The sequence below is a fragment of the Piliocolobus tephrosceles genome, chromosome 13 (assembly GCF_002776525.5).
Source record: "Piliocolobus tephrosceles isolate RC106 chromosome 13, ASM277652v3, whole genome shotgun sequence".
NCBI classification, from domain to species: Eukaryota; Metazoa; Chordata; class Mammalia; order Primates; family Cercopithecidae; genus Piliocolobus; species Piliocolobus tephrosceles.
In genome coordinates this window covers 108,488,287-108,514,856 of record NC_045446.1, presented here as the reverse complement: position 1 = coordinate 108,514,856, position 26,570 = coordinate 108,488,287, and the positions used below count along the sequence as shown (strand labels likewise).

The following is a 26,570-nucleotide window of genomic DNA, read 5'->3' as shown; positions in this document are numbered from 1 at the left end:
CCTGACCTCATGATCCACCCGCCTCAGCCTCTCAAAGTGCTGGGATTACAGGCGTGAGCCACCATGCCGGGCCTCTTACTTATCTTTAAATATGAGTTCCTCTTAAAGGTTTTCCTTAGACCAAGCTCCTCCCTGCTGCCAAATCTAAATCAGGTCTTTCTGTGAAATTCTCCCACCATCCTGCCATCCCACAGTTTATAGTGATATATTTATTCACGTGCCTTTTGAACAACTGTTCCTCACTACATGGTAAGGGCAGGGGGCATGTCCTTTTGGTTCACCCCTATTGTATTTATCTACACTCTTAGTACAATGCTTGGTACGAAATTGGCCCTCGGTAAACAATCCAACTATCCAAGGAAGACATATACTTTGACAAGAAGGAAATCAAGTTCAGCAGAATTGCTTAGTGAATATGTGAGAGCTCTCAGAACCACCAATTTATTTTTGTATTGCCCACAAATCCCATTCTAGAATTTTACCTAAGATCAACATGGAGTTTGCTATTTGTCATTTCTGGAGTCTACCTCTCTCATTCTTCTTCTTCTTTTTTTCTGAGATAGGGCCTCACTATGTCGCCCAGGCTGGAGAGAAGTGGTACGAACATGGCTTACTGCAGCCTTGACCTCCGGGTTCAAGCAATCCTCGTGCCTCAGCCTCCCATGTAGCTGGGAACACAGATGCGCACCACCACACCTGGCTTTTTTTTTTTTTTTTTTTTTTTTTGGTAAAGAAGGAGTTTTGCCATACTGCCCAGGCTGGTTTCAAATTCCTTGGCTCAAGCAATCCGCCCATCTCAGCCTCCCAAAGTGCTGGGGTTACAGTGTGTGCCATTGCGCCTGGTCCCTTTCTTCTTTTTTGTTTTATTTTGTTTTGTTTTTTTCAGACAGAGTCTCACTCTGTCGCCCAGGCTGGAGTGCACTGGTGTGATCTTGGCTCACTGCAACCTCTGCCTCCTGGGCTTAAGCAATTCTTGTGCCTCAGCCTCCCAAGTAGCTGGGATTACAGGTGCATGCCACCACGCCTAGCTAATTTTTGTATTTTTAGTGGAGATGGGAGTTCATCATGTTAGTCAGGCTGGTCTCGAACTCCTGACCTCAAATGATCCACCCGCCTCGGCCTCCCAAAGTGCTGGGATTACAAGCATGAACCACCGCACCTGGCCTCCTTCTCCTTCTCCTTCTCCTTCTCCTCCTCCTCCTCCTCCTTCTCCTTCTCCTCCTTCCTCTTCTCCTTCTTCCTCTTCTTCTTCTTTTTTTGGATTGGAGACGGAGTCTAGTTCTGTCGCCCAGTCTGGAGTGCAATGGCACCATCTTGGCTCACTGCAACCTTTGTCTCCTGGGTTCAAGCTATTCTTCTGCCTCAGTCCCCAAGTAGCTGGGATTACAGGTGCCGGCCACAATACCCGGCTAATTTGTTGTGTTTTTAGTAGAGACGGGGTTTCACCATGTTAGCCAGGATGGTCTCGATTTCCTGACCTCGTGATCCGCCCACCTTGGCCTCCCAAAGTGCTAGGATTACACAGCACCCGGCTGGGCCCCTTTCTTCTTAACAACCTTAATTAAATAGAAAACTGATCCTCTAAGGCTTGCAATGGAGGGAAAAACAGCTCAGCAGAATTAACAGGCGTAGCAGCCAATTGCTATGTGTGGAACTGATTTGCCTAGAATTCCATGTGTTGTTTTTTTTTTTTTCCTTTTTTTTTTTGTTTTTGTTTTTGGCTTGTCAAGTGAAACAGTAGGGAGTGGAGAAGGAACAAAGAAATCTGTCATTGGTTGTGATAAATTAGTTGTAAACACCACTGCATTTGGACCATCTTGAAGTTTTGTGTTTTTTTTTTGAGACGGAGTCTTGCTCTGTTGCCCAGGCTGGAGTGCACTGGCGCGATCTCGGCTCACTGCAAGCTCCGCCTAGCCTCCCGAGTAGCTGGGACTACAGGCAGCCACCACCACGCCCAGCTAATTTTTTGTATTTTTAGTGGAGACAGGGTTTCACCATGTCAGCCAGGATGGTCTCGATCTCCTGACCTCGTGATCCACCGCCTCGGCCTCCCAAAGTGCTGGGATTACAGGCGCGAGCCACCGCGCCCAGCACAAAATGGGGAACATTTTTTGAAAGGGAGGTTGGAATCCATCAGCGTTCTATTAATCATCTGCCCCTTCATCCTCCTCTCCTTTGTCAGTATCTTCCAACCCTTCATCATCATCACCATCTTCTTCTTCTTTTTCTTTATCATCCATATCAGGAACCAAGTAGAACTGTAATGGATTTGGCCAAATATCATCTTTGATGACCTCTCCTAACTCCCCAGCACCTGCATCAGAATGATCAGTGAACCAGGTAAAAAAACCTCTCTGATTCCTCACTCTGGCTTTATTCTGTATCTGCCTTGAATGCTTTGTCAAATCCCCTGCAGATTTCCAGTTGATTGCAGTGGACTTTGAAGATGGATCACCACTCTCATTCAGGTGAAATATTTTGGAGATAACTTTATTTTCATAGTAAGAATTTTCATCAAAATAAAAATCTAATCTGTAACCTAATAAATATATTCAAATTCTGTCAATTCAACTCTGGTCAAATAATGCAGTGCCTCTTTATCCTCCTCCCCCAGCAGTGCAAACACTTGTGGATGGTTGACAAATATTGTTACCCCAAAATTTGGGATTTTGGCAATCAACTCTGATCTCTTTGGGAAAAATAGTTGGCGGAGTTTGCTATATTTCTTTTCTAGTTTCAAAATCTCCTCACTGGCTTGTTCATTAAGTCTATTTCATTTTGTACTTCATCAATACATTCAGTTGCTTCCTGCTGGTTTTTTTCTGTCTTCTTCTGCAAGCCCAGAGAGGTGGATGTCTGCCCTGGTCTCAGAGCATGAGGCAGTCTTGGTTTCTTCTTTTGAGGCAGTAGTGGAGACTGGCATTTCAGGGCCATGCTGCTAGAAAAGTCCAACAACCAGATCACAAGTCTCATTGCTCAACAGGATGAAGCTCAGAAAACCACCTACAGATTTTTTTAAAGTGGCATGGATAGAATGAAAGTGAAAGGAGTCCTTCCAGAACCCTTAATAAAATCAAGCCTGTTTCCAAGAAGATAAACTCTCTAAGGTAGCGACCTCATCTGCCTATTCACGACAGTATCCTCAGCTCCTAACAGGCCCCAAATATTTATTTAAGGTTGAGTGTTGACCCCTCTAGGGTTGGCCATGGAGAGAGATCCCTGGTGCACAGCACAAAGTGCGGAAGTAAGGTTACAAGGTGAATCATGGGCAAAAAAAATCTTGGTGAAAGTTTGGGTTTGGGGTGTTTTCATTGTTATTGTTACAAATTTTGGTTTTGAATTTGGCTAAATGTTTTTTATGCATCTGAGATAATCATATGGTTTTTCTCCTTTATTCTACTAACATGGTGAATTACGTTAATTGCTTTTCAAATATTAAACCCATCTTACATTCCTAGAACAAACTCAGTTTAGAAGGCTGTATTATCCTTTTTACATATTGCTGAGTTCAATTTGCTAATATTTTGTTAACAATTAACTCATCAGGGCCTAAGATTTTAAATTTCAAATCCAGTTTATTTAATTGATATAGGACTATTCAGGTATTTTAGTTTTTCTTGAGTCAGTGTGGTCATTTGTGTCTTTCCAGGAATTTATTCATTTCATTTATGTTGTTAAATTTATATTCATAAAAAGTTGTTCATAATGTTCTACTGTCTTTTCAATGTCTGTAGAAACAATAAAGAACTGCCCTCTTTCACTTGGACCAAAAACTAAATCTTGGGATAAGAGTCAAAACTTGGGGCTGCCAGGCACAGTGGCTGACACCTATAATCTCAGTACCTTGGGAGGCTAAGGCAGGAGAATTGCTTGAGCCCAGGAGTTCGAGACCATCCTGGGCAACATAGTGAGACCCCCCATCTCTTTTAAAAGTAAAAACTTAGCCAGGCATGGTGTTGCAATCCTGTCATTCCAGCTACTTAGGAGCTGGAAGTGGGAAGATCATTTGGGCCCAGGAGTTCCAGGCTGCAGTGAGGCCTGATCCTGCCACTACACTCCAGCCTGGGTGACAAAGCAAGACTCTGTCTCTTAAAAATAAATAAATTAAATATAAACTACAGGGCCGGGCACAGTGGCTCATGCCTGTAATCCCAGCACTTTGGGAGGCCGAGGCGGACAGATCACGAGGTCAGGAGATCGAGACCATCCTGCCTAACACGGTGAAACCCCATCTCTACTAAAAATACAAAAAAATTAGCTGGGCATGGTGGCGAGGGCCTGTAGTCCCAGCTACTTGGGAGGCTGAGGCAGGGGAATGAAGTCAACACAGGTGATGGAGCTTGCAGTGAGCCGAGATCGCGCCACTGCAGTCTAGCCTGGGCGACAGAGCGAGACTCCATCTCAAAAAAAAAAAAAAAAAAGTATCCCATTCCTGGGAGCAAGTTGCAGTCTTTTTGTTTTTTCCCTCTTGTGACCAGTCACACTGTTTCTGAGGTTTCTTTTCTTTATACCATGGGTGTTATTTTGAGGGGATGCACCTTGAGCAGAACAGAGTGGGACAAGAGTCTCTATCTCTTTCCATCCCAAATTCATTTTTATCCCTTCTTGTCTGAACAAAAACTGTATGGAATCAACACCACAAAGCTGCGTGGGAGAAAAGAAAAACCTACTCCCTTCGCTCTGCTGGAAGCTGGAGGGTGCTAGGCCCCTGTGTAGTTATGCATAGAATTCTTGCTTTTTTCCTCCTTTCTCTGTGTATTGGGCTCAGAGAATTCACTGTGTCTCTATGTGAACACAGACAGTTAGCATTTACCAACATGTGTCCATCTACTTTCTCTTGTTTTAAAAAAAGGAAAAAAGGGCCAGGAGAAGGGAGTTAAATGTGAATCGAGACTGGGCACACGGTAGCTCACATCTGTAATCCTGGCACTTTGGGAGGCTAAGGTGGGTGGATCACTTGAGGTCAGGAGTTTGAGAACAGCCTGGCCAACATGGTGAAACCCTGTCTCTACTAAAAATACAAAAATTAGCTGGGCGTGGTGGCGGATGCTTGTAATCACCGCTATTCAGGAGGCTGAGGCAAGAGAATCATTTAAACCTGGGAGGTGGAGGTGGCAGTAAGCCAAGATCGTGCCACTGCACTCCAGCCTGGGGAAAAGAGCAAGACTGTACCTTAAAAAAAAAGAAAGAAAAAAGGGAAGAAAAAAAACATTAAAAAATGGGATTATAGAAAATCAGCAAAGGGAGAATTTGAGATATTTCGGTGGGTTAAGTAGGGGTTTTGACAACATGGCTTCTCCTTTGGCATATTTAATGGACATCATTAAGATAACACTTTTTTTTTTTGAGACAGAGTTTCACTGTGTCACCCAGGCTGGAGTGCAGTGGCGTGATATCGACTCACAGCAAACTACATCTCTTGGGTTCAAGTGATTCTTCTGCCTCAACCTCCTGAGTAGGTGGGATTACAGGCATGCGCCACCATGCCAGGCGAATTTTTGATTTTTTTTTTTGTTTTTGTTTTTTTTGTTTTTTTTTTTTTGAGATGTTGTCTTGCTCTATCACCCAGGCTGGAGTGCAGTGGCCGGATCTCAGCTCACTGCAAGCTCTGCCTCCCAGGTTCACGCCAGTCTCCTGTCTCAGCCTCCTGTGTAGCTGGGACTACAGGCGCCCACCACCTCGCCCGGCTAGTTTTTTGTATTTTTTTAGTAGAGATGGGGTTTCACGGTGTTAGCCAGGATGGTCTCGATCTCCTGACCTCGTGATCCACCCGTCTCGGCCTCCCAAAGTGCTGGGATTACAGGCTTGAGCCACCGCGCCCGGCCGTTTTTGTTTTTTTTTTGAGACGGAGTCTCACTCTGTTGCCAGGCTAGAGTGCAGTGACGCAAACTTGGCTCACTGCAACCTCTGCCTCCCAGGTGCAAGCAATTCTCCTGCCTCAGCCTCCCGAGTAGCTGGGACTACAGGTGCATGCCACACCCAGCTAATTTTTGTATTTTTAGTAGAGATGGGGTTTCACCATGTTGGCCAAGCTGGTCTCGAACTCCTGACTTCAGATAATCCACTCAGCTCGGCCTCCCGAAGTGCTAGGATTACAAGCGTGAGCCACCCACGTCTGGCCAATATAACACTTTTAAAATAAATTTTTACATTGATTTATTTATTTAGAGATGGAGTCTCATTCCGTCGCCCAGGCTGGAGTGCAGTGACTTGATCTCAGTTCACTGCAACCTCCATCTCCCGAGTTCAAGCTATTCTTCTACCTCAGCCTCCCGAGTAGCTGGGACTATAGGCATGCGCCACCATGCCTGGCTAATTTTTGTATTTTTAGTAGAGACAGGATTTCACCATATTGGCCAGGCTGGTCTCAAACTCCTGACCTCGTGATCCACCTGCCTAGGCCTCCCAAAGTGCTGGGATTACAGGTGTGAGCCACAGTGCCTGGCCTATTTATTTATTTTTTTGGTACAAGATTTTGCCTTGTCACCTAGGCTAGAGTGCAATAAGGCAGTCACAGCTCACTGAAGCCTTAACCTCCCAGGCTCAATCGATCCTCCAACCTCAGCCTCCTGACTAGCTGGGAGTACAGGTGTGCGCCAGCATGCCTGGCTAAGGTTTGTATTTTTTGTAGAGACGGAGTTTCACCATGTTGCCCAGGCTGATCTCAAACCTCTGAACTGAAGCCATCTGCCTGCTGGGGCCTCCCAAAGGGCTGGGATTACAGAAGGTAGCCACAACCCCTGGCCCAGATGCTCAGTTTTAAACATTAAAAATGTACAAGTTGCTTTGTAGCCATGTGCAGTGGCTCATACCTGTAATCCCAGCACTTTGGGAGGCTGAGGAGGGTGGATTACCTGAGGTCAGGAGTTTGGGACCAGTCTAGCCAACATGGTGAAATTTTGTCTCTACTAAAAATAAATAAAAAAAAAAAAAATTAGCCAGGTGTGGTGGAGTGTGCCTGTAGTCCCAGCGACTGGGGAGGCTGAGGCAGGAGAATCACTTAAACCTGGGAGGCAGAGGCTGCAGTGAGCTGAGATCATGCCACTGCACTCCAGCCAGGGCAACAGAGTGAGACTGTCTCAAAAACAAAAACAAAACAAAACAAAACAAAAAAAATGTACAAGTTGCTTTGATACAATAAAACTAAACATATACAAACGCACAAAATAAATAAATCCATGTGTGGGGGCTGGGCGAGGTGGCTCATGCTTGTAATCCCAGCACTTTGGGAGGCCAAGGTGGGTGGATCATTAGGTCAAGAGATCGAGACCATCCTGGCCAAAATGGTGAAACCCTGTCTCTACTAAAAATACAAAAATTGGCTGGGCGTGGTGGCCCGTGCCTGTAGTCCCAGCTACTCGGGAGGCTGAGGCAGGAGAATTGCCTGAACCTAGGAGGCAGAGGTTGCAGTGATCCAGGATCATGCCACTGCTCTCCAGCCTGGTAACAGAGCGAGACTCCATCTCAAAAAGAAAAAAAAAGTCCATGTGTGCTTATGTCCAAAACTTCTCTTCCCTCACCCAATTCTCCATAATTTCTCACAAATTAGTTTAAATAATTACTACACCTACAAGTTCTTTCAGTGCCCTAGGAGGTAATTTATCTGGGCCCAAGAGTCTTGAACTCCTTGAAATACACAGAGGCTCACTTACTATCTTTCCCATATTTTGGGCTTTAATTTACATTTAATTCCCTTCTCCTGGCTCCATATGCCCAAGCACTAGATTAATATCTACCTGCTCTTAACAATGAAATCCAGCTTCATTGAAATAGAATTCACATATTATTTAAGTGTTTTTTTTTTTTTTTTTCCTGAGACAGAATCTCACTCCGTCTCCCAGGCTGGAGTGCAGTGGTACGATCAAAACTCACTGCAACCTCAAGCCTCAACCTCCTGGGCTCAAGCAATCCTCTCGCCTCCTTCCAAGTTGCTGAAACTGCAGTTGAATACACTATCACGCCCAGCTAGTTTTGTTTTTTCAGTAGAGATGGAGTCTCACTATTTTGCCTAGGCTGGTCTCAAACTCCTAGGCTCAAATAGTCCTCCCATCTCAGCCTCCCCAAGTGCTGGGATTACAGGCATGAGACACTGTGCCTGGTATTCACACATCATTTAAAGAATACACATATTCGGCCAGGTCTGGTGGCTCACACCTGTAATCCCAGCACTTTGGGAGGCAAGCGGATCATGAAGTCAGGAGATCGAGCCCATCCTGATTAACATGGTGAAACCCCGTCTGTACTAAAAATACAAAAAATTAGCCAGGTGTGGTGGCACCTGTAGTCCCGGCTACTCAGGAGGCTGAGGCAGGAGAATGGCATAAACCTGGGAGGCGGATCTTGCAGTGAGCTGAGGTCATGCCGCTGCACTCCAACCTGGGAGACAGAGCGAGACTACGTCTCAAAGAAAAAAAAAAAAGAATACAGATATTCAAGTGTACGGTTCAATCTTTTTTTTTTTTTTTTGAGATGGAGTCTTGCTCTGTTGCCCAGGCTGGAGTGCAGTGGCATGATCTTGGCTCACTGCAAACTCCGCCTTTCGGATTCAAGTGATTCTCCCACCTCAGCCTCCCAAGCAGCTGAGATTACAGGCACCCGCCATCATGCCTGGGTACTTTTTGTGTTTTTAGTAGAGACGGAGTTTCACCATGTTGGCCAGGTTGGTCTTGAACTGCTGACCTCAGGTGATCCGCCCACCTCAGCTTCCCAAAGTGCTGGGATTACAGGCATGAGACACTGTGCCCAATGATCATTGGCTTTTTTTTTTTTTTGAGACGATGTCTCACTCTGGTTGCCCAGGCTGGAGTGCAGTGGTGAGATCTCAGCTCACTGCAACCTCCACCTCCTGGTACAATAAAACTAAACATATACAAACGCACAAAATAAATAAATCCATGTGTGGGGGCTGGGCGAGGTGGCTCCTGGTTCAAGTAATTCTCCTACCTCAGCCACCTGAGTAGCTGGGGCTTCAGGTGTGCACCACAACACTCAGCTAATTTTTTGGTAGAGACAGGATTTCACCATGTTGATGAGGTTGGTCTTGAACTCCTCAGGTGATCTGCCCTCCTCAGCCTCCCAGAGTGCTGGGATTACAGATGTGAGCCACCGCGCCTCAATCATTTTTAGTATATTTACAGGCCTGTGCAACTATCTCTACAATCTAATTTTAGAACATTTTCATGCTCCATTAGCAATCAATCCTAAACACTTTTAAAGTGTTTAAAGGACAGTGTTCTTCATTACTGTCCTTAGTTGTTTCTCTTTTTAGTCTAAAGAGGGCTTCGGCCTCCTGAGAATTGCTCCTGTGACTGACCGGTACACACATGCTCTGCTATTTGTCTTTGAGCTTGCCTTTCTGTTTTCTTTCTTTATTTTCTTTTTGATTTATTTATTTATTTAATTAATTATTATTTTCTGAGACACAGTCTCACTCTGTCACCCAGGCTGGAATGCAGTGGTACGATCTTGGCTCACCCCAACCTTTACCTCCTAGGCTCAAGGGATCCTCCCACCTCAGCCTCCCACATAGCTGGGATTACAGGCGTGCGCCACCACACTTGGCTAATTTTTGTGTTCTTAGTAGAGATGGGGTTTCACCATGTTGGCCAGGCTGGTCTCCAACTCCTGACCTCAGGTGATCTGCCTGCCTTGGCTTCCCAAAGTACTGGGATTGCAGGAGTAAGCCACCATGCCCAGCCCCTCTTTTGGATTAAAAAAAAGTGTTTTTGTTTGTTTGTTTGTTTGCTTGCTTGCTTTTTAGTAGAGACAAGGTTTCACCGTGTTGCGTAGCTGGTCTCAAACTCCTGGGCTGAAGTGATCTCCCTGCCTTGGCCTCCCAAAGTATTTTTTAAAAATATTTTTTTTCTTTTTTTTTTTTTTTTTGAGATGGAGTTTCACTCTTGTTGCCCAGACTGGAGTGCAATGTCACAATCTCAGCTCACTGCAACCTCCACCTCCCAGGTTCAAGCGATTCTCCTGCCTCAGCCTCCCTAGTAGCTGGGATCACAAGCATGTGCCACCACGCCCGGCTAATTTTGTATTTTTAGTAGAGACGGGGCTTCTCCATGTTGGTCAGGCTGGTCTCGAACTCCTGACCTCAGGTGATCCACCCACCTTGGCCTCCTAAAGTGCTGGAATTACAGGCATGAGCCACTGTGCCCGGCCTAAAATAATTTTTTTTATAGCAACGGGGTCTTCATATGTTGTCCAGGCTGTTCTCAAAGTCCTGGCTTCAAGTGATCCTCCCATCTTAGCCTCCAAAAACGCTGGGATTACAGGAATGAGCCGCCATGCCAGGCCTGCCCTTCTGTGTTCTTCTTTTTTACTATATATATTTTTTCAATTTATTTATTTATTTAAAAAATGTAGAGACAGGGTGTCACTCTGTTGCCCGGGCTAGGGCTATGGACGTGTGCCACCACACCCAGCTAAATTTTTTGTATTTTTTTTTTTTGTGACGGAGTCTCACTCTGTCGCCCAGGCTGGAGTGCAGTGGCACGATCTCGCCTCACTGCAAGCTCTGCCTCCTGGGTTCACGCCATTCTCCTGCCTCAGCCTCCCGAGTAGCTGGGACTATAGGTGCCCGCCACCAGGCCCGGCTAATTTTTTGTATTTTTAGTAGAGATGGGGTTTCACCATGCTAGCAAGGATGGTCTCGACCTCCTGACCTTGTGATTCGCCCATCTCAGCCTCCCAAAGTGCTGAGATTACAGGTGTGAGTCACCGCACCTGGCTATTTTTTGTATTCTTTATAGAGACAGGTCATGTTGCCCAGGCTAGTCTCAAACTCCTGGGCTCAAGTAATCTGCCTGCCTCGACCTCCCAAAGTGCTGGGATTACATGTATGAGCCACTGCACCCAGCCGCGAGCCACCTGTTTTCTCTTTGCCCTTAGGACCATAGTGGATGGGCATAGTGGGTGTTGTCTCCACGCTATCTATTTCACTCTCCCTCAATTATGTAGCAGCATGTACAGTTGGAGCTCCAACTGCTGGGGGAGGAAGTTTTGACTGTATCGCACCTGAAGTCTTTATTTCTTCTGCACTTTTCAGTTGAATGAGCCAATACATTTCCTTTATTCTTTAAGGCCATTTGTGGTGTGTTTTTGTTAAATTGATATGGCATCCTACTTAGGAGTCATTCATTTGTTATTTTTTAACAGCTTAATTGAGATGTAGTTTACATACCATGCAATGTGCCCATTTAAAGTACTCATACAGGCTGGGTATGGTGGCTCATGCCTATAATCCCAGCACTCTGAGAGGCAGAAGTGGGACAATCACTTGAGCCCCGGAGTTGGAGACCAGACTGTGCAACACAGAGAGACCTCATTTCTCAACAAAATTAGCCAGGTGTGGTGGCGCATGCCTGTGTCTCTGCTACTTGGGAGGCTGAGGTGAGAGAATCTCTTGAGTCCAGGAGGTTGAAGCTTCAGTGAGTTGTGATCGTGCCACTGCACTCCAGCCTGTATGTGCCTGGGTGACAAAGTGAGACCCTGTCACAAAAACAAAACAAAAAACCAAAAAAAAAGGAAAACAAAAACAAAACAAAACAACAACAAAAACAAAAAACCCCAAACAATCCAAGGTGGGGATATACAAAATGGTTTTTGGTTTATTTACAGAGCTGTGCAACCAGCGAAGCAGGCAGATCACTTGAGCCCACAAGTTTGAGACCAGCCTGGGCAACATCATGAAACATTGTCTCTACTAAAAAAATCACTACAATTAATTTTAGGATATTTTCATCACCCCAAAAAGGAGCCCTATACTCATTAGCAGTCACTTTCCATTTCTACCCATGTTGAACTCCTGACTTCAAGATCTGTAAGATAATAAAGTGGTATTGTTTTAAGCCACTACATTTGTTACAGCAGCAATATTTATATATCTTCTTTGGAGAAATTTCTAGTCAACTCATTGCCCTTTTTTTTTTTTCTTTCTTTCTTTCTTTTCTTTTTTTTTGTTGTTCTTTTTGTTTTTTGAGACAGAGTTTTGCTCTTGTTGCTCAGGCTGGAGTGCAATGGCAATCCCGGATCACCGCAACCTCCACCTCCCGGGTTCAAACGATTCTCCTGCCTCAGACCCCCAAGTAGCTGGGATTACAGGCATGCGCCACCATGCCCAGCTAATTTTGTATTTTTAGTAGAGATAGGGTTTCACCATGTTGGTCAGGCTGATCTCAAACTCCCAGCCTCAGGTGATTTGCCCGCCTTGGCCTCCCAAAGTGCTGGGATTACAGGCCTGAGTCACTGAGACTGGCCTTTTGCCCATTTTTCAATTGGATGATTTGTCTTTTTATTGTTGAGTTGTTAGAGCTCTATTTATTTTGGATACAAGTTCCTTATCAGATATATGATTTGCAAATATTTTCTCACATTCTGTGAGTTTTTTCACTTTCTTAATTCTGTGTTTTGAAGTACAAAAGTATTTAATTTTGATGATGTCCTATTTGTCTATTTTTGTTGTTGTTTGGGCTTTTGGTCATATCTAAGAAGACTTTCTCTGACCTAAGGCCATAAAGATTTATTCTTGTTTTCTAAAAATTTTATAGTTTTAGCTTTTACATTTAGGTCTATAATCCAGCTCAGTTAGTTTCTGTATGTGGTGTAAAGAAGGGGTCCAACTTTCTTCTTTTCATGTAGATATCCAGTTGTCCCAGCACAATTTATTGAAAAGATGATTCTTTCCTCACTGGATTGTCTTAGCACCCTTTTTGAAAATCAATTGACCATAAAGCTAACAGTTTATTTCTGAACTTTCTGCCATTGATCTATATGTCTATCCTTATGCCAGTACCATACAGCCTTGATTACTGTAGCTGCTTGTGATTTTTCTTTTCTTTTTTTTTTTTTTTTTTTGAGACGGAGTCTCGCTCTGTGGCCCAGGCTGGAGTGCAGTGGCCGGATCTCAGCTCACTGCAAGCTCCGCCTCCCGGGTTCACGCCATTCTCCTGCCTCAGCCTCCCGAGCAATTGGGACTACAGGCGCCCGCCACCTCGCCCGGCTAGTTTTTTTTTGTATTTTTTAGTAGAGACGGGGTTTCACCATGTTAGCCAGGATGGTCTCGATCTCCTGACCTCGTGATCCGCCCGTCTCGGCCTCCCAAAGTGCTGGGATTACAGGCTTGAGCCACCGCGCCCGGCCGTGATTTTTCAATAAAATTTAAAACATTTTTAAAAATTTTGCCGTGTGTGGTGGCTCATGCCTATAATCCCAGTAGTTTGGGAGGTTGAGGCGGGCAGATCATTTGAGGTCAGGAGTTCAAGATCAGCCTGACCAACATGGTGAAACCTCCTGTCTACTAAAAATACAAAAATTAGCTGAGGGCAGTGGTGTGCACCTGTAACCCCAGCTACTAGGGAGGCTGAGGCAGGAGAATTGTTTGAGCCCCAGGAGGCGGAGTTTGCAGTGAGCTGAGATTGCACCACTGTACTCCAGCCTGGGTGACAAAGCAAGACTCTGTCTCATGAATAAATAAATAAATAAATAGGCCGGGCACGGTGGCTCAAGCCTGTAATTCCAGCACTTTGGGAGGCCGAGGTGGGTGGATCACAAGGTCAGGAGATCGAGACCATCCTGGCTAACACGGCGAAACCCCGTCTCTACTAAAAATATAAAAAAATTAGCCGGGTGTGGTGGCGGGCACTTGTAGTCCCAGCTACTCGGGAGGCTGAGGCAGGAGAATGGCATGAACCCGGGAGGTGGAGTTTGCAGTGAGCCGAGATCACGCCACTGCACTCCAGCCTGGGCAACAGAGCGAGACTCTGCCTCAAATAAATAAATAAATAAATAAATAAATAAATAAATAAATAAATAAATAAAATTTTTTGTAGAGACAGTCTCACTATGCTAGCCAGGCTCGTTTCAAACTCCCGAGCTCAAGCAATCCTCCTGCCTCAACCTCCTAAAGTGCTGAGATTATAGGCATGAGCCACTGTGCCCTGCCTAAATACAATTTTTATTCTAAAGACAGTATGTTATTATTACAGAAAAATAAGAGGAAAAGGGAAGAAGAAAAAAATTACGAATTATTTCAAGACAACCATTGTTAATGAATTAATATATTTTATCCCTTTCTTGTTTCTATGTTTTATTTTTTAGCATAACTGAGATTAGAATGTACAGTCAGCTCTTTGTATCTGTGAGTTCTGCATCCTGGGATTCAACCAGCTACAGACTGAAAAGGTTTGAAAAAGGAAAAGATGGCTGCATTTGTACTGAACATGCACAGGTTGTTTTTGTCCAGTCACTATTTCCTAAACGATACAGTAAAACTACTATTCACACAGCATTTACTTTGCATCAGGTATTGTAAGTAACATAGAGATGATTTAAAGTATATGGGAGGATGTGAGTAGGTTGCATGCAAATACTACATTATTTTATATTAGGAACTTGTGGCAGGGTGTGGTGGCTCACGCCTGTAATCCCAGCACTTTGGGAGGCCAAGGTGGGCAGATCACCTGAGGTCAGCAGTTTGAGACCAGCCTGGCGAACATGGTGAAACCTCGTCTCTACCAAAAATACAAAAATTAACTGGGTGTGGTGGCACACGCCTGTAATCCCAGCTATTTGGGAGGCTGAGGCAGGAGAATCACTTGAACCCAGGAGGCAGAGGTTGCAGTGAGCCGAGACCGGGCCGGCCTGGGCCACAAGAATGAAACTCGGTCTCAAAACAACAACAACAACAACAACAACAACAACAAAAGAAGGAACTTGTGCATTGTGGATTTTGGTATCTGCGGGGACAGGGGGAGTCCTAGAACCAATCTTCCACAGATACTGAGGGATGACTGTAAACACAATTATGTATTTTGCACTTTTTAATTAACATTGTAATAGGCTAAGCGCGGTGACTTACAACACTCTGTGAGGCCCAGGTGGGCAGATCACATGAGGCTAGGAGTTCAAGACCAGCTTGGCTAACATGGCAAAAACCCATCCCTACTAAAAATATTAAAAATTTAGCTGGGTGTGTTGGCACACGCCTGTAATCCCAGTAGGGAGGCTGAGGCACAAAAATCGTTTGAACCTGGGAGGCCGAGATTGCACCACGGCACCCCAGCCTGGATTGTAAAAAAGTGTTTTCTCATGGTACTAGAAAACAAAGCATCTTTCCTAATGGTTGCGTTAGTGTTCTACTGTGAGAATATATTATCATTTATTTAACCAGTCTCATATTTTTTCATACCTAAGTTATTCCCATTTTAAAAAATAAATAACACTGCATCATTGTGATAAATTTTTGTATATGTTTTGGATAACTTCCTCAGGATAATTTAACAGGAATATGATTGACGTGTCTCATCAGATGGTTTCCCTAAAAGTGATATCAATGTAGCCCACCACCAGCAGGGCATAAAGACAGCCACCATACTGCATGCTTGCCAGTACTGGGTATTTTTCCACCACCCCCAACACTTTTTTTTTTTTTTTTTTGATGGAGTCTTGCTCTGTCGCCCAGGCTGGAGTGCAGTGGTGCAATCTTGGCTCACTGCAATCTCTGCCTCCCAGGTTCATGCAATTCTCTGCTTCATCCTCCCAAGTAGCTGGGATTACAGGTGCCCGCCACCATGCCCAGCTAATTTTTGTATTTTTAGTAATGATGGAGTTTCACTATGTTGGCCAGGCTGGTCTCGAACTTCTGACCTCATGATCCACCCACCTTGGCCTCCCAAAGTGCTGAGATTACAGGCGTGAGACACTGCGCCCAGCCACACATTTTTAACTTTTGCAAATTTTACAGATGAAACGGTACCTGGTTTTTAAAATTTGCATTTCTTTTGTTATTAGTGAAGTTGGACATTTTCCCACGTGTCTTTTAGCACAATATATTTCCTCTTTTGTGAACTGTTCAACTTCATTTGTCTTTCAGCTGGGTCCTTGATTGATTTTTGACTAATTTCCTTGGACCCTACCTTTGCTATAACTTCCCAACTCTTAACACATGGGAGTAATTCACTCAGGACATAAAGAAAGGAGCTTTCTAATGAGAATATTCAAAAATATATACACATCTGAAAAGGGACTTTTCTTCAAAAAGTGTAGAGATGAACAAATGGGATCAGAGTAAAACTATCACCTCTGACAGGAACATTAGCCCTCTCTGACCTGCTCCAATAGCCAGAAAAGTTGGCAAATGTATCCCTTCCTGGGCAAAGCACTTGAGAATTTCTGTATTTAAAAATCTGCAATTCTGGTTGGGCACAGTGGCTCACACCTGTAATCCCAGCACTTTGGGAGTCCAAGACAGGAAGATTGCTTGTGTCCAGGAATTCAACACTAGCCTGGGCAACATGGCAAAGCCCTGTCTCTACAAAATATAAAAAAATTAGCTGGCTGGGCGCAGTGGCTCAAGCCTGTAATCCTAGCACTTTGGGAGGCTGAGACGGGCAGATCACAAGGTCAGGAGATCGAGACCATCCTGGCTAACACAGTGAAACCCCGTCTCTACTAAAAATACAAAAACTAGCCGGGCAAGGTGGCGGGCGCCTGTAGTCCCAGCTACTTGGGAGGCTGAGGCAGGAGAATGGTGTAAACCTGGGAGGCGGAGCTTGCAGTGAGCTGAGATCCGGCCACTACACTCCAGCCCGGGCGACAGAGCGAGACTCCGCCTCGAAAAAAAAAAAAAAAAATTAGCTGAGCATAGTGGCACATACCTGTGGTCCCAGCTACTCTGGAGGCTGAGGTAGGAGGATCGCTTGAGTCCAGCAGGTTGATGCTACAGTGAGCTGTGATTGTGCCACAGCACTCAGTCTGGGCAGCAGTGAGACCTTGACACACACACACACACACACACACACACGCCCCTCTGAGTTCAAGTTCCCCATGTCTTACATATAACCTTCAACATCAGCTCCTTAGGACCATGATAAAGATCTAAGTGGTCTTGTATTTGGAAAAGACAAGAGAAGGAGGGGCCACTGTAAACGGGGAATGAGAAGCCATTATCTGTTTATGCCCAAGGCTAAATTGATTGACTGAGTTTTCACGTCATAAGTTTATTGACAAACATATCTAGTATGCTATATGAGTTCAAGAGTTTGATCCATTTTTCAAAGGGATTGCATCTCTTGAAACACTCTTCATGTCTGTTAAATGGATGAACTAAAACATTCTTATTTCTTAAGCAGTTGGTGTTTAAAGAAAGTTGCCACCGATCCAGATCCTGAGTACAAAATCATCATAGTTAGTAACTGCCACGTGTTTTTCATTGAAAATGGCAAATTCTTCCCCGGGCCCTCCACATAGTGGCTCCTGCAGACCACAGATGTTGTCAACCATCTAATGCTCTGTCCCCACATGGAGCTCTTGGAAGCTCCACCAAAGTTGTAGAGACCCAAGCCAGAAGCAGTTGTGGCACCATACCAAGTCCTTCTTTGTTCAGGACCTTGTTCCCCTGTGTCTGAAAGAGTAAATGTAAACGGTATTAACACAGGTATGGGGTAGATATGAACAAGGACTAGCCAACTTTCAGGAGTTTGAACTTCTACACAGACAATTGTAAAGATCTATGTAGGACTCTTCAATTATTTTGTAGGAAGAAATTGAGAAATCCTTGATAACTGAAAATGCCTTATATTTTTTTTTTTTTTTTTTTTTTTTTTTAGATGGAGTCTCACTCTGTCACCCAGGCTGGAGTGCAGTGGCGCAATCTCGGCTCACTGCAGCATCTGCCTCCCGGGTTCAAGCAATTCTCCTGCCTCAGCCTCCTGAGTAGCTGGGAATACAGGTGCGTGCCACCACGCCCAGCTAAGTTTTTGTATTTTTAGTAGAGACAGAGTTTCACCATGTTGGCCAGGCTGGTCTTGAACTCCTGACCTCAGATGATTTGACTGACTTGGCCTCCCAAAGTGCTGGGATTACAGGCGTGAGCCACTGCGTCTGGCCAATATCCTCTATCTTTAGTAAGCATGTCCAAGCAAGGGATGGCTAACTAATCTGAATTCCAGGTAGTCCATGGAAGGTGATGTAAGGTGAAAAAGTATGATTTCACAGGGCCAGGCATCATCACATCACCAAGCTATTTGTGAATTAGATAAGCCTATTCGCATGAGGAGACTCTGAGCATGAGTGGGAATCCCGCAAAAGTCAAGCTACAAGGTTGAAGTTAGAGGGGGAATACCAAACCGGAACCTGACATTTCATACTGCTTCTCTGACAGGTCCTTTCAAAGAAACAAGAACTGAAATGCAGCCTGAACTGGCATGCAAAACAGGCAGCTATTTCAGTCTGAATCATGAGCAGGGGCCACAGTAGGCCATCTGAAACTGAGGGGCAAAGGAAAACTGAACACCAAGGCCTGAGCTGCTTATGACAAATAATTGTAACTGTCCGGGCAACTGGTCCATTCCAAGCATTAGCTGTGCCGGGAGCTGAGCCATGAAGCAGAATTTTAGATTTTCTTTCTGGCTAGAGCCGTGCAACAACGATCCTTCCCCTCCATCCCTCCCCTCTTCCCCAGTATTCCTGCAGTCCCCTTGCCTGTCACAGGACTGCAGGGCAGCGGCCTCTTAGCATGGCTTTTCTTTGACTGCGGTGTCGCCACATCACCTGGTGCTCGGCCCTCCTGCCCCCGCCCCGGCACAGGGTCATAACAGCCTGCAGTGTTGCCAAGGAGCTGGCACGTCCAGACCTAGTGCGCAGGGATGGGCCTGAGGTGGCCGGCCACGTCATCTGTCATCCACGGTGTTTATGCACCCTGCAGTCCAGCAATGCAAGGATCTGCCAAGGATCTTCAGGTTTATTATGCTTTCTTTGGCCTTCAAGAACTGGATGGCTGGCCAGGCGTGGTGGCTTACGCCTGTAATCACAGCACTTTGGGAGGCCGAGGCGGGCAGATCACAAGGTCAGGAGTTTGAGACCAGCCTGGCCAATATAGTGAAACCCCGTCTCTACTAAAAAAAACACAAACATTAGGTGGGTGTGGTGGTGGGTGCCTGTAGTTCCAGCTACTGAGGAGACTGAGGCAGAAGAATCGCTTGACCCAGGAGACGGAGGTTGCAGTGAGCTGAGATCGTGCCACTCCACTCCAGCCTGGGCAACAGAGTGAGACTCCATCTCAAAATAAACAAGTAAATAAGTAAATACATAAATGAAATGAAAAACCTGGATGGCTGTCATTAAAACAAGTCACGGAAAGCTCTAGTGGAAATAATTTTCAGGCTTCCCTCTTGAAATACCTTTTTTGCCTTTTTCCTGCTAATTCATTTTCCTCTCTCCCTCATCTCCCCTTCTGAAAAGGCTTCCTTCACCCTAAGACCTACTCATGCAGGTTCCTAGTCCTCTGTTCTGTACATCAGAAAAGAAGTTTTCTTTCAAGACCCAGTTGCCTCCTAATCAGGGAAGCTGAAGGAGTGCTTAGAGAAAGTAAATACATTGTAATATTATCTTAAGTTATACAAATGTCTTCGGTACCTAGTAGGCACCAAATGTATTTAGCTTAATTGAAATCAGATGCAAAAATACATGTCCTTGAGAGCCAAATAAAATTTAATTTTTAAATTATTTTATTTATTTATTTTTTTGAGACGGAGTCTGGCTGTGTCGCCCAGGCTGGAGTGCAGTGGTCGGATCTCAGCTCACTGCAAGCTCCGCCTCCTGGGTTCACGCCATTCTCCTGCCTCAGCCTCCCAAGTAGCTGGGACTACAGGCGCCCGCCACGTTGCCTGGCTAGTTTTTTGTATCTTTTTTAGTAGAGACGGGGTTTCAACGTGTTAGCCAGGATGGTCTCGATCTCCTGACCTCGTGATCCGCCCGTCTCGGCCTCCCAAAGTGCTGGGATTACAGGCTTGAGCCACTGCGCCCGGCCAATTTTTAAATTATTTATGCACACATAATTCTTAAAATCTCAGGCTCTAGACAGACCTAAGTTAAAATTGAGGCTTTAACAATTACTGGTTGTGACCTTTAGCAACTCACCTCATTTCTCTGAACTGCCTCATTTATAAAATGAAGATTATGATAACAAGCCCCTTAGGGCTTTGAGACGATTAAATGTGATACTCTATGTAAATGAGCCACTTATTCACACTTGTAAACAGTTAAGCCACATGCATCATTCTGAGTGTGTGTACGTATTCTTTCATAAATTATCTCTGTTCTTTTTTTTTTTGAGACAGAGTCTCACTCTGTCACCCAGGCTAATCACAGCTTACTGCAGCCTTGACCTCTCAGGCTCAAGAAATCATCCCGCCTCAGCCTCCTGAGTAGCTGGGAAGTGCAGGTGCATGACACCACACACGGCTAAATTTTTTATTTTTAATGGAGATGAGGTCTCTCCATGTTGCCCAGGCTGGTCTCAAACTCCTGGCCTCAAGTGATCCTCCCATCTCAGCCTCCCAAAGTGCTGGGATTACAGGCATGAGCCGCTGCGCTTGGCCTATGTCTACTTTTTGACCAGGATCTCTATAAGGGCAGTGGCAGGCTGACTGCCTGAGGGAGTGAGGTTGTCCAGCCTATTGATCCTGTATGTATAATCCCCAGAGAGCTCCAATATAGTCTCATGGTACTTGGGGTAGACTCAGGAGAAAGGCCTGGATCATTGAATTTGAAACACAGGATTAGTATCTGCATAATGAACCAACCATGCTACATCAGGTCATGATAGATAATTGCTAAATTTTAGGAAACTGATTCATTTATTTATTCATTCATTTATCCAAACATTTATTGAGCATCTGTTATGTCTGAGGCTATAATGTTGAAGAATGTACAAGGTCTCTTTCCTCTTAAGTTTTCAGTTTAATTGTTTAACCTAAATAAATAATGAGGCAATTTAATTCATATTTATTGGAAAACAATTCAGTTCAACTATGTAAAGGAACACTGTATTTTATTAAAACAATTAGAATCCCCAAAGCTTAGCTCTTGAAAGACAATATCTTACAGGAAGAACTGGCTGGCCAAACAGTCCTGAATCTATCCCAGTTTCCTCCTCCCTCAGGTTTCCTGTGTCTTTGCTCTTCTCTTTCCATCCCTTTGGTCTAAGCATAGATTTTAAAACTTTTGTTTGTAGATGAAACGAGTTGAAGTCCTCAACAAAATATTTTGCTAAATATAAGGGAAAACAAAAGGATGTTTTTGCAAGCAGTATGAAACAATGGTATGACTTTAGAAAATTGTTTGGCAGTATTGAAACTGACCATAATCATGTACTATTTGTAATAGTCAAATATTAGAGACAATCTTTTTTGGTTTGTTTGTTTATTTTTTGAGACAGAGTCTAGCTCTGTCACCCAGGCTGGAGTGCAGTGGCACGATCTCGGCTCACTGCAACTTCCACCTCCCGGGTTCAAGCCATCCCCCTGCCTCAGCCTCCTGAGTAGCTGGGATTACAAGTATGCACCACCATGCCCAGCTAATTTTTGTATTTTTAGTGGAGACGGGATTTCACCATGTTGGCCAGGCTGGTCTTGAACTCCTGGCCTCAAGTGATCCACCCGCCTTGGCCTCCCAAAGTGCTGGGATTACAGGCCTGAACCACTGCGCCCGGCCATTGGAGACAATCTCTATCTCCACATGCAATAGAATGGATAAACTAGGTTATTTCACTCAATGGAACAGCACAACAAGAATTGAACAAACTACAACTACATGCAACAAATGGGTGAATCTTTTTTTTTGAGATGGAGTCTCGCTCTGTCACCCAGGCTGGAGTGCAGTGGCCGGATCTCAGCTCACTGCAAGCTCCGCCTCCCGGGTTCACGCCATTCTCCTGCCTCAGCCTCCCGAGTAGCTGGGACTACAGGCGCCCGCCACCTCGCCCGGTTAGATTTTTGTATTTTTTAGTAGAAACGGGGTTTCACCGTGTTAGCCAGGATGGTCTTGATCTCCTGACCTCGTGATCCGCCCGTCTCGGCCTCCCAAAGTGCTGGGATTACAGGCTTGAGCCACCGCGCCCGGCCTAAATGGGTGAATCTTACCAACATAATGTTGAGCAAAAGAAGTCAGAAAGGGCCGGGCGCGGTGGCTCAAGCCTGTAATCCCAGCACTTTGGGAGGCCGAGACGGGCGGATCACAAGGTCAGGAGATCGAGACCATCCTGGCTAACACGGTGAAAGCCCATCTCTACTAAAAACTGCAAAAAACTAGCCGGGCGACCTGGCGGCGCCTGTAGTCCCAGCTACCCGAGAGGCTGAGGCAGGAGAATGGCGTGAACCCGGGAGGCGGAGCTTGCAGTGAGCTGAGATCCGGCCACAGCACTCCAGCCTGGGGGACAGAGTGAGACCCCGTCTCAAAAAAAAAAAAAAAAAAAAAAAAAAAAGTCAGAAAGGAAAATACACTGTATAATTCTATTTATCTAAAGTTCCAAAATAGTCAAAACTAATCTGTGGTGTTTGAAGTCAAGATTTTTTATTTTTTTTTGAGACAGAGTCTTGCTCTGTCACCCAGGCTGGAGTGCAGTGACACGACCTCAGTTCAATGCAACCTCCGCCTCCCGGGTTCAAGCGATTGTCCTACCTCAGCCTCCTGAGTAGCTGGGACTACCGGCACGTGTCACCATGCCCAGCTAATGTTTTTGTATTTTTAGTAGAGACGGGGTTTCACCGTGTTAGCCAGGATGGTCTTGTTCTCCTGACCTTGTGATCCGCCCACCTCAGCCTCCCAAAGTGCTGGGATTACAGGTGTGAGCCACCATGCCTGGCCCAAGATACTTATATCTATCTCCCAACTAAGGGATTTTTCAGTCCCCAGAACACTGGTAGAATTATGGTATTTATATCCAGTGAATAAGCATATCTTTTGGGTAAGATCCCAGCTCCTATATTTAAAGTGTCTGTGTTCTCAGTATAAACCCAATAACAAAATAATACTTCAACGAAACAATCATTATCGCATTAATACAGTAAATTCTCCCCCTTTACAATAGAAGTTCCATGGGTGCTGGGATTTTGTCTTAATCACTGCTTTATTTTATTTTACTCATGGGTGCCATAGGACATCTAGAACACATAGCACCTAGAACAGTCCTTGGCACATAATAGGCACTGAATAAAAATTGCTTGGATGTGATAACTATATTCAAACAGAAGAGCATAGCACAGAGGATAACAGTATGTGTTCTGGAACAAGATTGCTTTGGTTCAAATCCCAACTCTGCCACTTTCTAGCTATGAGACACTGGACATGTTATGTAATCTATCCAAGCCTCAGTTTCCTCATGTGTAAAACAGAAAAACTACTAGTATCTTCCTCTTACAGTTGCTATGAGGTTTAAGGAACACTTGTAAAGATAACATATGGAATTATTTGGTGACTACCATGCCAAAAGAGGGCTTGCCCTATCTCTTAGAAACATAGGAAATTTGGTGTCTTCTGATCATCTGTGTGACATACAATAGAATAAATCATTTTAAAAACTAATATACATTAAATAAATGAAATGAAGAAAACTTTAAAAATTATTAAAATTGAAGAGTCCAGCAAGATTTTCTGTAGGTAAAGACAAGCTTATTCTAAAATTTATACAGAAAGTCAAAGGAGCTAGAATATGGGAGGCCGAGACGGGCGGATCACGAGGTCAGGAGATCGAGACCATCCTGGCTAACACAGTGAAACCCCGTCTCTACTAAAAAAATACAAAAAACTAGCCGGGCGCGGTGGCGGGCGCCTGTAGTCCCAGCTACCCAGAGGCTGAGGCAGGAGAATGGCATAAACCCGGGAGGCGGAGCTTGCAGTGAGCTGAGATCCGGCCACTGCATTCCAGCCTGGGCGACAGAGCGAGACTCCGTCTCAAAAAAGAAAAAAAAAAAAGGAGCTAGAATAGCTAAACAATTTGGACACAGAAGAATAATCTGGAAGGAATCATTCTGTCTGATGTTAAGATTTACTGTATTGCTATAGACTCACTGTAAAGCTATACTAATCAAAACAGTATGGAGTAGTGACAGATACACAGGTCAATGGAACAGGCCAGAAATTGATTTTTGACAAAGGAGCAAAAGCAATTCAATGGAGGAAGAATAGTCTTTTCAATGAATAGCCCTGTAGAAATTGGACATCCATAGGCAAAAGAATATAAAAAGAAGCTTGACCTAAATGTCACATCTGTTTTTTTTTTTTTTTGAGACCGAGTTTTGCTCTTGTTGCCCAGGCTGGAGTACAGTGGTGAAATCTCGGCTCACTGCAACCTCCACCTCCTGGGTTCGAGTGATTCTCCTGCCTCAGCCTCCTGAGTAGCTGGGATTACAGGTGCATGCCACCAGGCCAGCTAATTTTTTGTATTTTTGGAGGAGACGGGGTTTCACCATGTTGGCCAGGGTAGTCTCAAACTCCTGACCTCAGGTAATCTACCCTCCGTGGCCTCCCAAAGTGCTGGGATTACAGGCGTGAGCCACTGTGCCCAGCCTAACCTTCACATCTTACACAAAAACTAATTCAAAATGGATTGTGAATTTAAATATAGCATGTGAAAAAAAGTTAATCACTGTGTGATTCCATTTATATGATATTCTTTTTAAAAAATTTTAATTTGATTTAACTTAATTTGGCCTGGTGCAGTGGCTCATGCCTATAATCCCTGCATTTTGGGGGAGTCTGAGGTGGTCAGATCGCTTAAGCTAAGTTCGAGACCATCCTGGTCAGCATGGTGAAACCCAGAGTCTACAAAAAGTACAAAAATTAGCTGGGCAGGATAGCATGCACCTGTATTCCCAGCTACTCAGGAGGCTGGGGCAGATCACTTGATCCCAGGAAGTTGAGGCTGCAGTGAGGCAAGATGGCGCCACTGCACTCCAGTCTGGGCAACAGAGTGAGACCGTCTCAACAAAAATAATTATTTTTATTCATTTATTTATTTTTGGAGACAGAGTCTCGCTTTGTCACCCAGGCTAGAGTGTAGTGGCACTACCTCGACTCACTGTAACTTCTGCCTCCCGGGTTCAAGCGATTCAGCGATTCTCATGCCTCCATCTCCTGAGCAGCTGGGCTTACAGGGGTATGCCACCATGTCCTGCTAAGTTTTTGTATTTTTAGTATGGACGAGGTTTTGCCATGTTGACCAGGCTGGTCTTGAACTCTTGAGCTCAGGCAATTCACCTGCCTTGGCCTCCCAATGTGCTAGGATTACAGGTGTGAGCCACAATGCACAGCCCTGATTTTTTTTTTTTCAATTAGCAATAATCGCACCTCGGATAAACCTCATTGGCTATGATACTGCCACTGCGCAAAGCTGCCCTGATTTTTTTTAACTTAATTTTATTTTTTGTAGAGATGGGGTCTCCTTATGTTGCTCAGGCTGGTCCTGATAAACATTATTCTCTTTTAAATTATTATCATTATTATTATAACAGGAGAATTATTCAGTCACACACTGCCTGGCATAGAGTAGGCAATCAATAAATATTTGTTGAATGAATAAATGATAGGTATGGGGAAAAGATGGAAGAGTGACAGATTTTCTTTTTTTTTCTTTTTCTTTCTTTCTTTTTTTTTCTGAGACAGGGTCTCATTCTGTCACCCAAGCTGGAGTGCAGTGGCACAATCTTAGCTCATTGCAGTCTCCACCTCGCCGGCTCAAGTGATCTCCCACCTTAGCCTCTTGAGTATCTGGGTTCACAGGTGCACACCACCATGCCTGGCTAGTTTTTGTATTTTTTTGTAGAGATGGGGTTTTCCCATGTTGTCCAGGCTGGTGTCAAACTCTTGGGCTCAAGCAGTTTTCCTGCCTGGGCCTCCCAAAGTGCTGGGATTACAGGTGTGAGCCACCCTGCCATGTTGAACTCATGTTCTAATGAGGGAAACAGACTTAAGGCCTTATGGCTTTGAGCTGAGGTTTTGAGGATAAGCAGATGGACAAGAAGGATGAAGAATATACTGGGAAATGAGAATATAAGGATTAATTGAGGCTGGGCATGGTGGCTTACGCCTATAATCCCAGCACTTTGGGAGGCCAAGGCAGCAGGATTGCTTGAGCCCAGGAGTTCAAGACCAGCCTGGGCAACACAGTGAGACTCTGTCTCAAAAAAGAAAAAAAAAAAAAAGCAATTAAAAAAACAAAAAAGATTGATTGAGGAGGCTTCTGAATACATGTAAAGAGTGTGGTCCCGGCTGAGCGTGATGGCTCATGCCTGTAATCCTAGCACTTTGGGAAGCCCAGGTGAGCCCAGGAGCCTGGGCAACATACTGATAGACACACACACACACACACACTTATACATACAGAAAAAGAGACCTCTCTCTCTATAGAATCTTTATATATATTATATATATATAAAGTCTCTCTCTCTCTCTCTCTATATATATATATATGTATGTATGTATAAAGACTCACAATATTTGTGAGCAAATTTCCTAAAGTATAGTCCTCCTCTTGCAATGCAGATGTCACACAGTGTCTATCTGTTCCAGCTGCCTGGACCATTTCCAGGGCTGTCTTCCTCTTCTCTTCAGCCACTGAGGTCTTCAATCCAGATGTTTTTCTCTCCAGTTTCTGGTCCTCTTCCATCTCAGGGGTGGTTTCCAGATCCTCAGGTGGTACTGGTGGATGGGGGCTCTGCCCCATGTTGAGATGCTTGTGGGAGAAGCAGGAAAAAAGGAATGACCAATGCAGAGATAGTTCTCAACTTCCC

General features: G+C 44.7%; 2 pseudogenes; both read right to left on the bottom strand.

Moving 5' to 3' along the window:
- Window positions 1-1,213: 1,213 nt before the first annotated feature.
- LOC111540336 lies at window positions 1,214-2,958 on the bottom strand (annotated as a pseudogene).
- Window positions 2,959-25,043: 22,085 nt separating this feature from the next.
- Window positions 25,044-25,173, bottom strand: LOC111540360 (annotated as a pseudogene).
- Between the last annotated feature and the right edge of the window lie 1,397 nt (window positions 25,174-26,570).